This window comes from Emydura macquarii, unplaced genomic scaffold, assembly GCF_026122565.2.
Source record: "Emydura macquarii macquarii isolate MOO-44397 ecotype Brisbane River unplaced genomic scaffold, CSIRO-AGI_Emac_v2 contig_3477, whole genome shotgun sequence".
Lineage (NCBI taxonomy): Eukaryota > Metazoa > Chordata > Testudines > Chelidae > Emydura > Emydura macquarii.
In genome coordinates this window covers 3,551,184-3,564,860 of record NW_027133614.1, presented here as the reverse complement: position 1 = coordinate 3,564,860, position 13,677 = coordinate 3,551,184, and the positions used below count along the sequence as shown (strand labels likewise).

The 13,677-nt window shown below is 44.0% G+C and overlaps 1 protein-coding gene across 2 annotated transcripts in view; it reads right to left on the bottom strand.

Annotated features, from left to right (window-relative positions):
* RNF2 (ring finger protein 2) overlaps positions 1-12,930 on the bottom strand; it is a 37,456-nt gene extending 24,526 nt beyond the window's left edge. For both annotated transcript variants that reach the window (XM_067535165.1, XM_067535167.1), the window contains exon 1: positions 12,540-12,930. The gene's annotated coding sequence lies outside the window, so the exon portion shown is untranslated. The remainder of the gene's footprint in view (positions 1-12,539) is intronic.
* Between the last annotated feature and the right edge of the window lie 747 nt (positions 12,931-13,677).

Below are 13,677 nucleotides of genomic sequence, written 5' to 3'. Positions count from 1 at the left end.
TTGATAAAAAGCTGTCAAAATCCCTTGAGCTGAAGAGAGTTGTTGACATATTTGCTGCTGCTTACAACACACATATCCAGCTTCAATAAGGTAAATAAATTGTCACCAACATTATTTATCACTGTTCTATAAAGTGTATGTAGCAAAATCCTTGCTCCCATAGTAATAATCTTCATCACACCACTGCTCCCCCAAACTAATTATTCTAGTATTGCCCTGAACGGGACTGATCAGGGTCTTTTTAATTTCTCTGCTTCAGCTTGGGGAATCTACCAGCCATGGGACACCAGCTCAATGTGTCTGCAAACACAAGGGTTCGTCTACAAACAAAAGATGTACCATTAAAGTAGTATAACCTCCCTCACGTGGGCACAGTTATACCAGTATAAAGGAGTTTAGACCAGAACAGCTTATTCTCACACAGGAAGTATGATAAGATATACCATATAAGGTATTTTTATGCTGGTTTAACTGCACCCACAGGTTGTACTAGTATAACTATATTTAAAAACAAAAACAGAAAAACCTACACTCATAATTGACAGTTATACAGGTAAAAAACTATATGTAGACTAGGCCTCGGTAACAAAACTTCACTGCAGGACATATGAATGATTATCTTTACAACTATAAAGGCTTGGCCTTTTAAAAATGTATTATTATTAAAGAAAGTTGGGTTCCCTCATTTGCAAGGCCAAGTCTCCCTGTTAACAAGGATGAATAGGCAAATTGCCTTTTCAAGTCTTGGATAGAAAAGTAACAGTATCCCCAGATCAATGAGACAGGAGTGGTTAATTGACGAAGACTACACAAATTCCTGGATCCCAGCCATGGATGCTAATCATGCCTCTCTTTTCCAAGAGAGGACAAATGTGTATCAACATGTTTAGGGAACTATTTTTTTAAAAACTGTTAACATTACAGCATTATCTTATGTCTTCTGCTGATAAGAATGCAAGAGAAAAGCCACATTGAAGAAGTCTTGGTTCCCACACATTTGTATTCAGTTCCCTCACTCTGCTCTCTGCTAACCAATCCAGACCAGTCCAGTTCCTTCCTAACCAGAGAGGGAAATCAGGATGTTTTGTTTCAAGATACATAAACAGAGGTGTACTGAAAACTGAGAAAGGCTAGAATAATACAGTACTGAATTCACATATTGCTAGATATATATGTAATATAATATTACCAGGAATCACCACTGCATTTTAATCCAACTAACATAACACAGCACTACATTACAATGTATATTTAACATGATAAAACAAGTTAAATTTTAAAGCAAGTCTTTGATTTAAAATTATTAATAAAAGGATCAATCACTTCAGTTTTGGTTACACTTAAAGAATAGTGTATTGCACACTGAGAACTAAAGAGGCACGGTGCAATAACTGTCCTAATAATAATCCCGTAACAACATTTACAACTGTTTCTTATCATTCTATTTTCTGACTTAGAGAAGGAGGAGTTGAAATATAAATTAAAATAATCTGAGTGTAACAATATTGTACTATTTATAACCCGGAAGGCTCGTGCCCGCCCGCTTCCCAGGTTACAAATAGTACAATATTGTTACACTCAAACTATTTTAATTTATATTTCAACTCCTACTTCTCAAAGTCGGAAAAATAGAATGGTAAGGCACAGTTGTAAATGTAACAATATTGTAGCAAGGCGCTGTGGCCTTCCTCAGAGCCTAGGCCCGAGGAAGGGTCGCGACGCCCCTGCTGGGCAGAACAGGGCCCAACAGGACAAACTGCCCGGCAACAGAGGGGCGGAGCCAACGCAGGAAGGTGAACTATAAAAGGCCAGCCTTGGAGCTCAGTAGGGAGGAAGCTGCTGCTGTGGGAAATGTGTCTTCCCGGAGGCAGCAGCCTAGACCTGACCCAGACCCAGTGGCTGTTGGGAGCAACCGCCCCACCTAGCAGAGCATCCAAAACCTGCCCGCATTGCCGGGCCTAAGTAATTGGACTGGGTCGCCGGGCCCGAATAGCTGGAACGAGCTACCCGAGACTCCTGGGTAGGAAATACCCCCTGAAGCCGGCCCTGACCTGGAGGAGCTGCCTGACGCCAGGGACCCCCAGGAGCTGACTGAACCCTGTGGACCGGAGGAACCCCTGGGACCTGGAGGAGCTGTCCTCCGCTGATGACACAGAGGAGTTCCCAGACCTGCCGCCAGTCAACTGTGAGGGACTTGTGGGACTGCCACTCGCCTTCTACCCCAGTGACCCAGAAGGAGACTGCTTCCTGCAGGTACCCGGGGACAGGGTGGGAGGAAGTGGCCCAAGGGCAGCCAACTAGCCAGTGGCTGAGTCGGGCTAAACCCCATCAGCATGTTGCAGCTGGAGCCCCACTGACTCAGTGGCAAAGCCGTTTGCCACTGATAGGGCCCTGGGCTAGGATGCAGTGGAGTCGGGTGGGCCTGCGTCCCCCTCCCTCATGCCCTAACCACATTGGGAGGAAGTGCTACCCTCTGCATTTGGGAGACAGAGGATCCTGAACTCTACTGGCCCCACCTACTTGCAAGGCCGGGGGCTATAAACTGCTTGCCTGCCCCGCCCTGCCTGAGGGCTGAGGGCACCACACTGCTGAACTAGCCCTGCCTGTGGGAAGGCCGGGGGTTATAGACTGCTTGCCTGCCCCGTCCTACAGGAGGGCCGGGGGCACCAGACCACTTTCTAGCCCACCCCGCTGGGGGCCGGGACTAAAGACTTGTAAATGGGCACTATTTATTCCCCCTAAACAAAGGCGCTGTGGCCTTCTTCGGAGCCTGGGCCCGAGGAAGGGTCGTTACGCCCCAGCCAGACCATGCCACCGGCTTACAAATATACAAAAAAAAATAATTACGGCAGTGAAATTCCACCGTGACAGAGAAGAGATTAGTATCTATATTTAAAAATGAAACAGTTTGTGAAGCACTTACAGATGAATTTTGACCTCAGATTGGCACATATAGCTCTCACTGATGTGAACGTTAGATATTCAGTTCATATCCAAAGGCACAAGTTAGAAAACACCATTTATAGTGCTGTGCTCTATGCTGAAAACTGAGCTAAGGTTTGCACTTAAAGCAGGCATTCAACCTCTTCTAAAAAATTATGTATCCTCCCTAAAGTAGGATAGCATTTACTCTGACAATAGGATTTTTCTTCTGAGAATTTACAAATAAATCTTTGTTTTTGAGTTAACAATAATTCTAATAAATTGATCCTTTAAGACAAACTTTGTCCTCAATGATCTTAACAAAATCCTCTAAACTGCCCATAAAATAAAAACCTCACAGAAATCTTGTCCATAAGTCATACGGGGTGGTTTTTTTTCGGTTGTTGTTTTTAAGAAAGATTCATGGTCATTCTCTCTGGTCCCATCCCATCTGCTCCCATCCCCCCATTGGCACCACCTTTACTCTTCATAACTGAAAATTTCTCCTTTACAAGAGGCTACATTAAGTCAAGAGTGAGAGTACATACCAGTTATTTAGGGTTCAGCACATAAAAGGGATGTTGTGATTATCCCCCAGAACAAGCATAATAAACCCAGAAATTCCAAGTTAAAGTTACACTGAAAAGAAAACCAAATTTGTTGTGTGGATATAACAACTCCATTTTCACATATTAACCTTAACTTTGTCCTGTAGTGACTCCATGAGGAGGAAAACAGATCTTTAAAAATCAATATAGTCTAATAAAGACCACAAACATTGAAATGCCTTAATGGCAATCATATGATTAGATACCCAACAGAATTGAGGAGTCCAAAAGGACGGCAAGGTTTTACACCAGTTTAACAATTTAACAGCGGAGACTCTTGATAGTGGGGGATGTTATAGAGGAGACAAATTCTTCAGTGTGCTTCTATATTCCAGGTCACACTTGTTCTGAGTTTTTAAACCTACTGTTAGCCAACCCCCAAATCCCTGGTCACTCACAACCTCCCTCAATAAAAAAAATTAATTAGTATTTCTCTTCAACACTAAACCTCTGAAAATCCAGTAAGACATCTGAAACTATTATTAGGAATGCCCTCCAGATAACATCTGATAGTGAGGAATACAAAATATTGATCCAGAGACTCAATAGAACAAGGGTTACCTTATTATATTCCATTTCCTAAGGGGGAAAACAGGAGCTGGCATATTTTGCTCTTACGTTCTTATAGTTGCTTAATTAGTATTTGCCACACACACATTCACATATGCCCATGGAATATGCCATTGACAAAGCAGAGATGGACAAATTGCAACTGTTAACGTTAACCAAAAAGAGTCAGGGCTCCTGTTTCAGATGTAGAACAACTGTTGCATTATTTGTTAAAGAATTAAAAATTGTGCCTGTCATTCCGACAAATTAAAATAACATTTCATAAAAAAGGAGAAGTTACACACTCAACACCTTTATTAAATAAAACGTCATTCTCACCACAGAGCTCAAATTTATTCCGATTCATTCTGTATGCCCTTTAACATATCCAGTCTGCATTACTGTGCAGCTTTTTGGATCATTCTGTTCTCTTCCATAAAAAAAAAATTCTTGTTGTCACCTACCCAACCCCCAAAATTGTTTTGATCCCTCCTTCCAATATCTTCTTCAGCTACACAGAAAGAACTATGATAAATTGGCTTACTCCATTTGCAGTGCACCTTTCCTGTATTATCACCTGCTTCTAAAGTGGCCCCAAATTCCCTTAAATTCACAATGATGCTAATTTTCACTAGTTTTCATATTTCACCATCATGGCAAATCCCAAAGGGACATGGCTTCCTTGCAGATCAAGCACCACTTGGATCAATCTCCATCCAGGTTCTTCAGATAGTCTCTCTCATGTCTATCAATGGCAATCTTCTCACATCACCAAAGTACCTGGTGCTTATGTGATCACTGGTTGTGTAATGGAATTCCTTCATAAACTCACTTCAGGATTCGCTGGTCTTAGCCATTCTAATAATACATCCATACCAAGAAAGTTGCTGAAACCAAACCAGTGCTGATGGAAGCAGTTGCTAGGTTCAGCTTCCAATATCCTCTTTTCTGATATGGAATTTCCATATTTATGCATATTCAAATTCACTAATTTTTCAACAAGACTATTACTAAAGCTGTAGCCGACCCTTCATAGCAAGATAAGGGTAAAAAAATTCTAAAGCAAACCCAAAAATCTCTCCTTTTTTGTACCAAAAAATAATAAAAATTCAAATTTCAGCTCTATTAATGCAACAGGCAGTTCAGAAATTTCCTACTATTCAAACTAAAATGAACTGACATTTATACTTATATGTTGTCTGTATTTTGTCTAAAAGCTATATTAAGCTGTCACACATGATTAAAAATCTGTGCTAAGATTGAAATGAAGTATCATTCCAGAAACAAATTATCCTATCAGTCATCACGGCTGACCCAGGTTGATAGACGAGACCAGCACTTGAACTCAAAGGCATTAAATGCACACAAGGATTTACCATACAACTAATTTAAAAAAAAAAAAAACAAACAACCACATCATTAAGGGCCTAATCTAATTCCATGTATGTCAGTGAAAGTATTTGCACTGATATCAGTGAGAACTGGATCAACCTTTGCATCACAGTACAGATTATCTAAAACATGGATGCTCACGACTTTTGTGGCTAGAGCTAAATTACATTTTTAATTATGGTCCATGAGCTAAGGCTACAGAATTAGTATCATATGCTACACACAATCCATAGCAACTCTCCCAAGGAGATCAACAGACGTTCTGCACAAAGATGAAACAAATAAGACCTTTATGAAGTCACTACCATTTAATATTCTGTGATTTCAGACCCTTGTTTGCTGATTTGTGTGCCAAATTAAAAGTTTTATTGAAGATAATGTTTACAAAATAACAAAGGTAACCTATAAAGTTAAAGAGACAAAGTTATAAAACATCCAGGGATAGCATGCAGGTTATCGGGGGGCACGGGGTGTGATTGGAAGTCAGGGGAGAACAACAAGGGATAAGCTGCGGTGTCCTGGATGGGGGGTGATGGTGTGGGCGCTAAGAAATACAAAGGGATATAAGGGAATGGGGGAACATTACTAAGTATGTGGGTTACATTGGGGGTGTTTTAACAAACAGAGTAAATAAGTCAATACAGAGTGGTGTGTCCCTCGCCGCGTCTGTTGGTGTGGTGAGTTGAGTCCATGAGTCCAGAAGAGTCCTGGGGAGGCACTCTGGCCCTCTCCTCGTGGCATTGCCGGTGGCCAGTGATGTATTTGATGTAGATGTCCCTCAACCACCGGATGGAGTCCGACACCATGAGGCGTCGCATCAGTCAGGCGTAGCGCCAACCCACACAGCAGAGCACGGACCCAGAGCACGGGCTCGTTGCGGGGGTCCCAGGTGCCCAGGGCCCCGACGATCAGGGCGTGCATCTGCACTTCATAGCCCTTCGCCCGCAGGGTGTCAGCCAGGGGGACATATTTCTCCTCCTTGCGGGCTCAGGCTGTGTGGAAGGCCGGGGTACGGTTCTCGAAGGGGACCGTGACGTCCACCATGACGATCTTCTTGTGGTCCTCGTCAGTGATGATGACGTCGGGTCTCAGCTGGCTGTCGGTCCCGGGGATGGCGGAGTTCACGGTCACCGTGCCTCGGTGGGCTGGAATGGCCTTCACCAGCCGGTCCTGGACCGCGTTGTGCCTCAGCTGCCAGGCTCGGGAGTGGGGCTTGCAGCCGCAGAGGACATGGGGCAGGGTCTCGTTGACGTACCCGCACCTCCTGCAGCGCTTGTCCTGGTTCCCGTGGCGGACGGCCCCGTTCAGCGGGAGGCAGTTGAGACGGGCCCGGTGGATGAACCACCAGTCCGCGAATCGGGTGTAGCCGCTGCCCACCAGGAAGTGGTTGTTGGCGTCCCACTTGCTGGTCACCTCGAATGCCTTTCCCTAGTCGGGCTTCTTCTTCAGGTTCTCGACGTACAGCGCGTGTACGGAGGCCTTCAGGCACCTCTCCAGCATGCCACGGGCACGGAGGGTGATGATGGTGTGATCGGGGGCTCTGATCCTGGGCACCAGGACCAACAGCTCCCAGCGCTCCTCGCATCACGTCCAGTGGCAGCCGATGCGCTTCCCCAGGCACCGCGTGGCGTTGCGGACACGGGTCCAGAGGGACGAGATGTCACCCCCGTCCCGCGCAAACTCGCCCTCCAGGGAGCTGCTGAGGTAGGTGGCGATGTCGTGGCTGGGGGGCGCCCGGCGGATCCGTCTCCTCACCACCTCCGCCAGGGCCTTCGACGCGATGTTACTCACATATGCAGTCCACAATGGTAAATAGATTGAGAACTATCTGTGTACATGAGTTAGGCATGCTACTACATCTGCATTCTGTGCATGATTACCCACCTAAATTTTAGAAAATAAGGCCCTTAGATTGTCAACATTAGACTTCAGAGTTAACCCACTGTGATGAATGGGGGCAATTTAAACCTCTTTCACAGCCTAAAAAGTCAGCTTTAGCCAGTGCTACATCTGCTCATATTTGGAAAGATCGTTGGTTGGTTTGAAGCTAAAAACTTCAAAGAAAACACACAAAACAAAGTTTTTAGATTCTGGAGAATCTGAATTTATGATAGAGATTGGCTAAATATATCATACAGGCTAGCAAAGACATCCCTTATCCAACTAACAGATTCATGTTTTTAAAATAAGCTCTTTCCTTACACCCCACTCCACCCCCAAAAAAGTGAAGTATAAGAAAGTAGGGCTACAAATAGAGTAAGCCTTTACCAGAAATGCACGTCATCATTTTCAGAATGGGGCAGCAGTGCAAAAGTACATATACTCTGTCCTTAACTCAGGTAACGCATGAGATACAAAGTGCCCCATCTATCCCACTACTGTTGAATGCACCCCCTTGTGGCAGAGCTACGCTTCAGAATCCGAACTTTCATTTTTTAAAAAGCTTCTAGTCATCATAGTACACTTGGCTCATTTTTTGAGTTAACCGATTTAGTGTGGTCTTTCTGAAACAATAGTTCTGGGCTCTGCCCATTCAACTCAATAAGGATGTTTTTCTAAGCAATATGTGCTAGTTCAAACAGGAATAAATTGAGGGAAATCCTATGGCCTGCACTGTTTACAAGGTCAGATGAGATGATTACAGGCATTTCTGTTTTATAATCTATGAACTGACAGTTCAAATGCCAATAATGTTAACAATTTCACTGCTGATTATTTTAGCAGATACACATAGCTAACTTGCCTACACAACAATCCAAATGGTCTCCCACACCTGCCCACTGGTGCCAAAAGCCCCAACTGTCCTCAACCCAGCTGCCCAAGTCTCTGGCTTCCCCCAGCTTCTATGATACAGTTAGGCATTGTCAACGTGAGACAACGTGTAATAATGAAAACAGGAGGATAAAATAAAAAATGAATTTAATATCAAAATGATGATATTACAAGGGCTAGCTACCATGATATATCATTTTCATATTTAAGAAAAAAAAATTAAATTTATCTGGAGTTGTGGCAGAATTGCTAGTCTGTTTTACCAGGGTACCACAGAATCCAGGAAACTTATAACAGAATCAGGAAAAGAGAATGTGAGGTCTTACCCATTATATAACCTCAGAGTGATGTCTAAGGGCTTGTCCACACTTGAAAGTTAATTAAGACAGGGTGTGAATTTAGCTGTTCTTGACCAACTCCATGTGTGGACACTATTGTTCCAGAACAAGAGTGCCTTGTTCCGGATTAGCTTAAACAAGTGGGTTACCTAAGTAACCCAGGAGCAACTCTATGTGTAGCAAACCCTTAGGTACACAGCAGTGATATGCATCAAGCTGCTCATCGCAAGCAGATTCATCAAGATGTAGAGATTCTATCACATCCAACTAACAGGCGAAAAATCACTTTCAAATCTGCCTAGTCAAACATATGATTTACACATTATAAACCACTATCATCAGATCGGTCTTCAGTGATCCTAGGTAACAGACTACAGAGAATGTAGTGTTGTTGTAGCTGTGGTGCTTCCAGGATATTGGAAAAACAAGGAGGTGAGTATGGTAATGACTTCTGTTGGTGAGATCTTCTTTGTCATTCTACAGAGAGTTTCATCAGCTACAAGAATTATCAAGTAATTCCTCAAGGATTTATCACTTTTAGTGAGTTAGGTCATTTGCAGAAAACGAGCAAGTGATATAACTTTCAATGCATACAAGAAAAATGCATTCCACTGCCTGAATATATAAGAGAAGTGCTGAAAGACAAACAATTCAACCTTATATAAAATTGCTTTACATCTCCATTAGTCATACAAATAATATTTTTGTTACATTTGGTAAGTGAAAACTTTGATCTGGTGCTTGGCCAAAACCAGCTGTAATTCACAGGATTTCAAGCCTCTCACTCACCACATATATTAAAAAAATGTATCTTGGCTAACAATATATACATCAGTTTTAAATTCAGTAATGATCTGACTTTAACTCTTTGTGAAGGGAGGAGAATTTTTTTAAATCTTGTAGAAGAAATGAATACTGCTGCTCTTGCTCAAATTGCTCACAAGAGGATACTGAAATCCAGAGGTGTAAGGGGAAGAGGAGAAATCACAATTCCTTAAATATTTCTATATTGCAACAAGACTCGACAACAGGATGACAATGAACTCTATTCATTCTTCATTAAATTACTTAAATTTAAGATATGCTTCTCCAAAGATCTGCTAATCTCCCGCACAAAAAAAAAAAAAAAAATGAGATTTAACTAAAACTCCTCTTCTTTAATCACTCATCTCTGCCCTTAGCCCATAGTCAATTAAAAAGCAGGCATTTGAAATTCCACTCATGCTTTAAGTGAACTATATGAAGTGATTCATTTTACATTGATTCCTCTGTTTTTCCTGCATGTTCTTGATTAATTATTGCATTTGGTGTTTTAGCTAGCTCAGACCATGTCTGACACTTTTTTTTTTCCATTTAAAAAAAAAAAAAAAAAAGTGGATCATATGATGACTATCTCCCACATTATATTTTTTTAGACTTCCTTTTCTCCTTGCTTTGTTTCTCTTTGATTTTTCATTTGGTTCTTTTAAGTGAGCATAGGCAGAGAAGACAATAAATATTTAAAGGAATTCAAAATAACCCTGATACCAAGATATCTGTATCATTTAGAATCCTAGTGGGACTCTTAGGTAGAAATATAGTTATCAAGCACCAATGTACATCAGCCCCTGAAGTTCCAGAACCCTGCTCTAATTAGACAAATCTTTCTACACAACATATTACTGTATGTCATTCTTAAAACACAAAATGCCATCAATACAGGCAAGCATGTCATATTTCATTGGGACTCTGTATATAACTTAAGCAGTGACACACAATAGGCAATTCTTTTCTTGGAAATTACAACAGGGCTGGTGTTGGAGTTTTGATGCTGAAAGTCAAGTCTTTTTATGCTCCAGAAGTGAAATAATCACCCTAAAATATCTGTTATATCCTCCTATTATGAAATTGAATTAGTGTAGAAAACATTTACAGGGCATTATGAATATTAATGTCAGATAAGAGTCATCAAGCTCTAATTGATAGTTCTGAACCTATTTCAATATAAATAATTGATAGTTTTGAACCTATTTCAATAGCTGTATATGACATGACTTTAGATCCTGCCACAAGTGGAGCTCTCTAACTGTCAGTGTCACACTAAAGTCTATGCCTAGCAAATGCACCCTTCTCCCCCTTCAAACAAATAACTCATTTAGACTAAAGACGCAGACCCGCAGAGACACACACACAAACACTTTAAATATCAAATAATACTTCAAGGTAACCACGTATATGATTTACACTACATTTTGTGAGGAAAATTTCTGTATCTTGGCTGGCAACTTATACATCAACTCTGAGTTTGAAATGATGTATAAAAATGACAAATTGTAACATTACAAAAATAAGTTTTCATTATAAACACAGATGAATTCAGCTGCAGAACTTCTAGCAGGAACTCTTACAATAAAACAAATCTTTATCACAGAATGAATGACATATATTTGATTAAAGAGCTTTCCTAAACTATCCAAAAATAGTTTTGCAAATGTACGAACTGCATGTTTTCAAACGCAGAAGGTTTTCTTTCAAACTTTAAAAAAAAACCTGTCCCATCACTAGGAATCACATGCAGAGTTGCATCTCATCAATACTCAAACATGAACTGGGCTCAAATTCTAATACCATTATTCCTGTTCATTAGCACCTTGATCCTCTTGATTTCAGTGGGAGTAGAGAATCTATTTTTTTTTTTTTTTTTTTTTTTTTTAAACAGAAAAGGACATACTAAATGAGCTTAGCGTGCACTCAAAAAAATACAGGAAGACACTTTAAACTAAAAAAGTGTCTAAATTAATACAGAAAACAAACATTTTAAGCAATATTAAAGTGTGGAAGTGCGTGCAAAAGGCCCTGACAAACTAAAACATGGAACAAAAGTTTTAAGCAAGGAGTGCTGTCAAATTTGTATTGGAAACAGTGTAAATGCTAGCATAGACACTAGCCTTCACAAATCCTTGACAAGCAGACTTGTCAAGTCTTTTTGATACCCTATTGAAAATTATGTCCATTCTATGCCAGCAGTTAAACTATTTCATCAGTAGCCGCCACTCAGAAATGTGAAGGTGTGGACAGGACTTAAATGGAAAAATGGAGCAAAACACTGATGATAATGCAGTGATTTTATCAGTAGGTGAAAGCCAGATATTTACCACCCCTGTCAAAAAAAATAACTGCCCCTGGCTATGTGAAACAGCGTCCTCTTGTTCCCCACTCCCTCCCCTCCCCCCACGCACAATGCGTTTACTCATCTCTCAGTGGACTGGTTTGCACTATTGTTTGCTGTTAGGAAACACAACATAGCGCTATTTACCTCGCACCGCGGCTGTGTGTATTGTGCCCCTCTGGGACAGCGAGCAGTAAAAGAAGGGGCATGGAGGGGCTGCCACCCCTTAGGGATTAATCAACGTTTGCAGAGCGCTCTGGAGGTGCAAAGCGCTGCGTAGATGCTCGGTGAGAGCTGGGGGGGAGGCAGCCCTGACATGTCTGACAAACCGACTGCCAGCAAGATAACCACCGCGGGCGGGGTCTGTCTGCAGCCAGCGCCAGCACAGACAGGCGGAGCAGAGCCTAGCCAGCTCAGGCAGGCTGGGGCGGGCAGCGACACCTCCTTACGGATGAGCAGCGACCCCCCACACCCGCCGCGGGAATGCGCCCCCAAGGAGACCCGCTTGGTCCCCATTGTGTGGAGAGCCTCAGACCCTGGGGGCCCCTTCCCGGACCATGAACGCCTCACGCGGGAGAGGGGGGGTTAAATCCCTGCAGGCTGGGGGGTCCCAAGGGGAGCCGCCAGGACTAACTCCGCACCCCCCCGGCTGCGGCATGAAGGGCCCTGCCCGGGGCGGGGAGCCGATGGAGGATGGGCTGCTGCGATCCCCGCAGCTCTCTCTGGCCAGTGGCCACCCGCTCCGGGAGGAGAACGACTCATCCCCTCTCGCCCGCTTGCTGCTGCCGCTGCCCCCGCCCCCGTACTCACCGGCTGCCAGTTCTCCCTAGCCGGGCCCCGGGCCCCTTCTCCGGCGGCCGGAGCAGCCGCAGCAGCACAAATTAATATGGCGAGCGGCAGCCTCCGCAATGGAGCTCGGGAAATAGACGGGAGTTACATATTCATGGCCGGGGCCGGGCAGGGGGAGCGGGCCGTTGGGACCCGGTCTCCCGAAGTCCCCTCCCCTGGCAGGGAGCAAGAGCGCTCAGCCCGCGGGAGTGAGGTGAGCCGAGCCCGTATGCAGCCCGGCAACCCAACCCGGGCTTCTCTCGCTTCTAGTCCCGCTGTACACACAGTCCCCTCAGCCTGGCTCCAGCTCCTCAATGCCGCCCCCCCAGCTGTACAGCCCCCCTCAGCCTAGGTCCTCCAGCCCCTCAGTGCCTTCCCCCAGGTGCACAGCCCCGCTCAGTCTGGCTCCAGCCCTTCAGTGCCCCGCCCTCCAGCTGTACAGTCCCGCTCAGCCTGGCTCCAGCCCATCACAGGCACCCCCAACTGTACAGCCTAGCTCCAATCCCTTGGTGCCACCCCCCCCTCAGTGCCAGCCCCAGCTACACAGTCTCCCTTGACCTAGCTCCAGCAGCTAAGTCAGTCAGGGCCAAGCCCTATGCTCCCCCCGCCCTCATCTTCATTCTGTGTTCCCTCCATTTTAGCTTCCACCTTAGGCTCCCCTCCGCACCTCCATCTTGGTTCTGCACATTAGAGCAGAGCCTTGTGCTTCCCCCCATTCTCTATCCTCCATTTTACCTCTAGCTCTAGTACAGAACCCTGTATTTTCATCCCTACCTTTACCTCTTGGCATTGAACCTAGTGCTTGACCCAAGGAATGCTCTCCCTTTATCTTCCCCTGCTGAGCTCCAGGCCTTCAGTGCAGAGCCTGGGTTCTCCCAACTCCCTGGGTGCTAATTTTTGGGCTCCCTCCTACCTTACCCACAGCTATGGTTTAGCTCTCTACTCCGCCTCTCCAAGCCCCCAAACCTCCTCATCTGAGCTCCAGTCATGGAGATGTATAGCCCTCTATTCCTCCATTCTATTCCCACTCTCCCAGCTGAACTCCAAGTTTCCTTTAGCTGAGTCCAAAATGTAACTGCTAAAGCAGAAACACTTCTTTACTGCTTTGTACTATTCAATA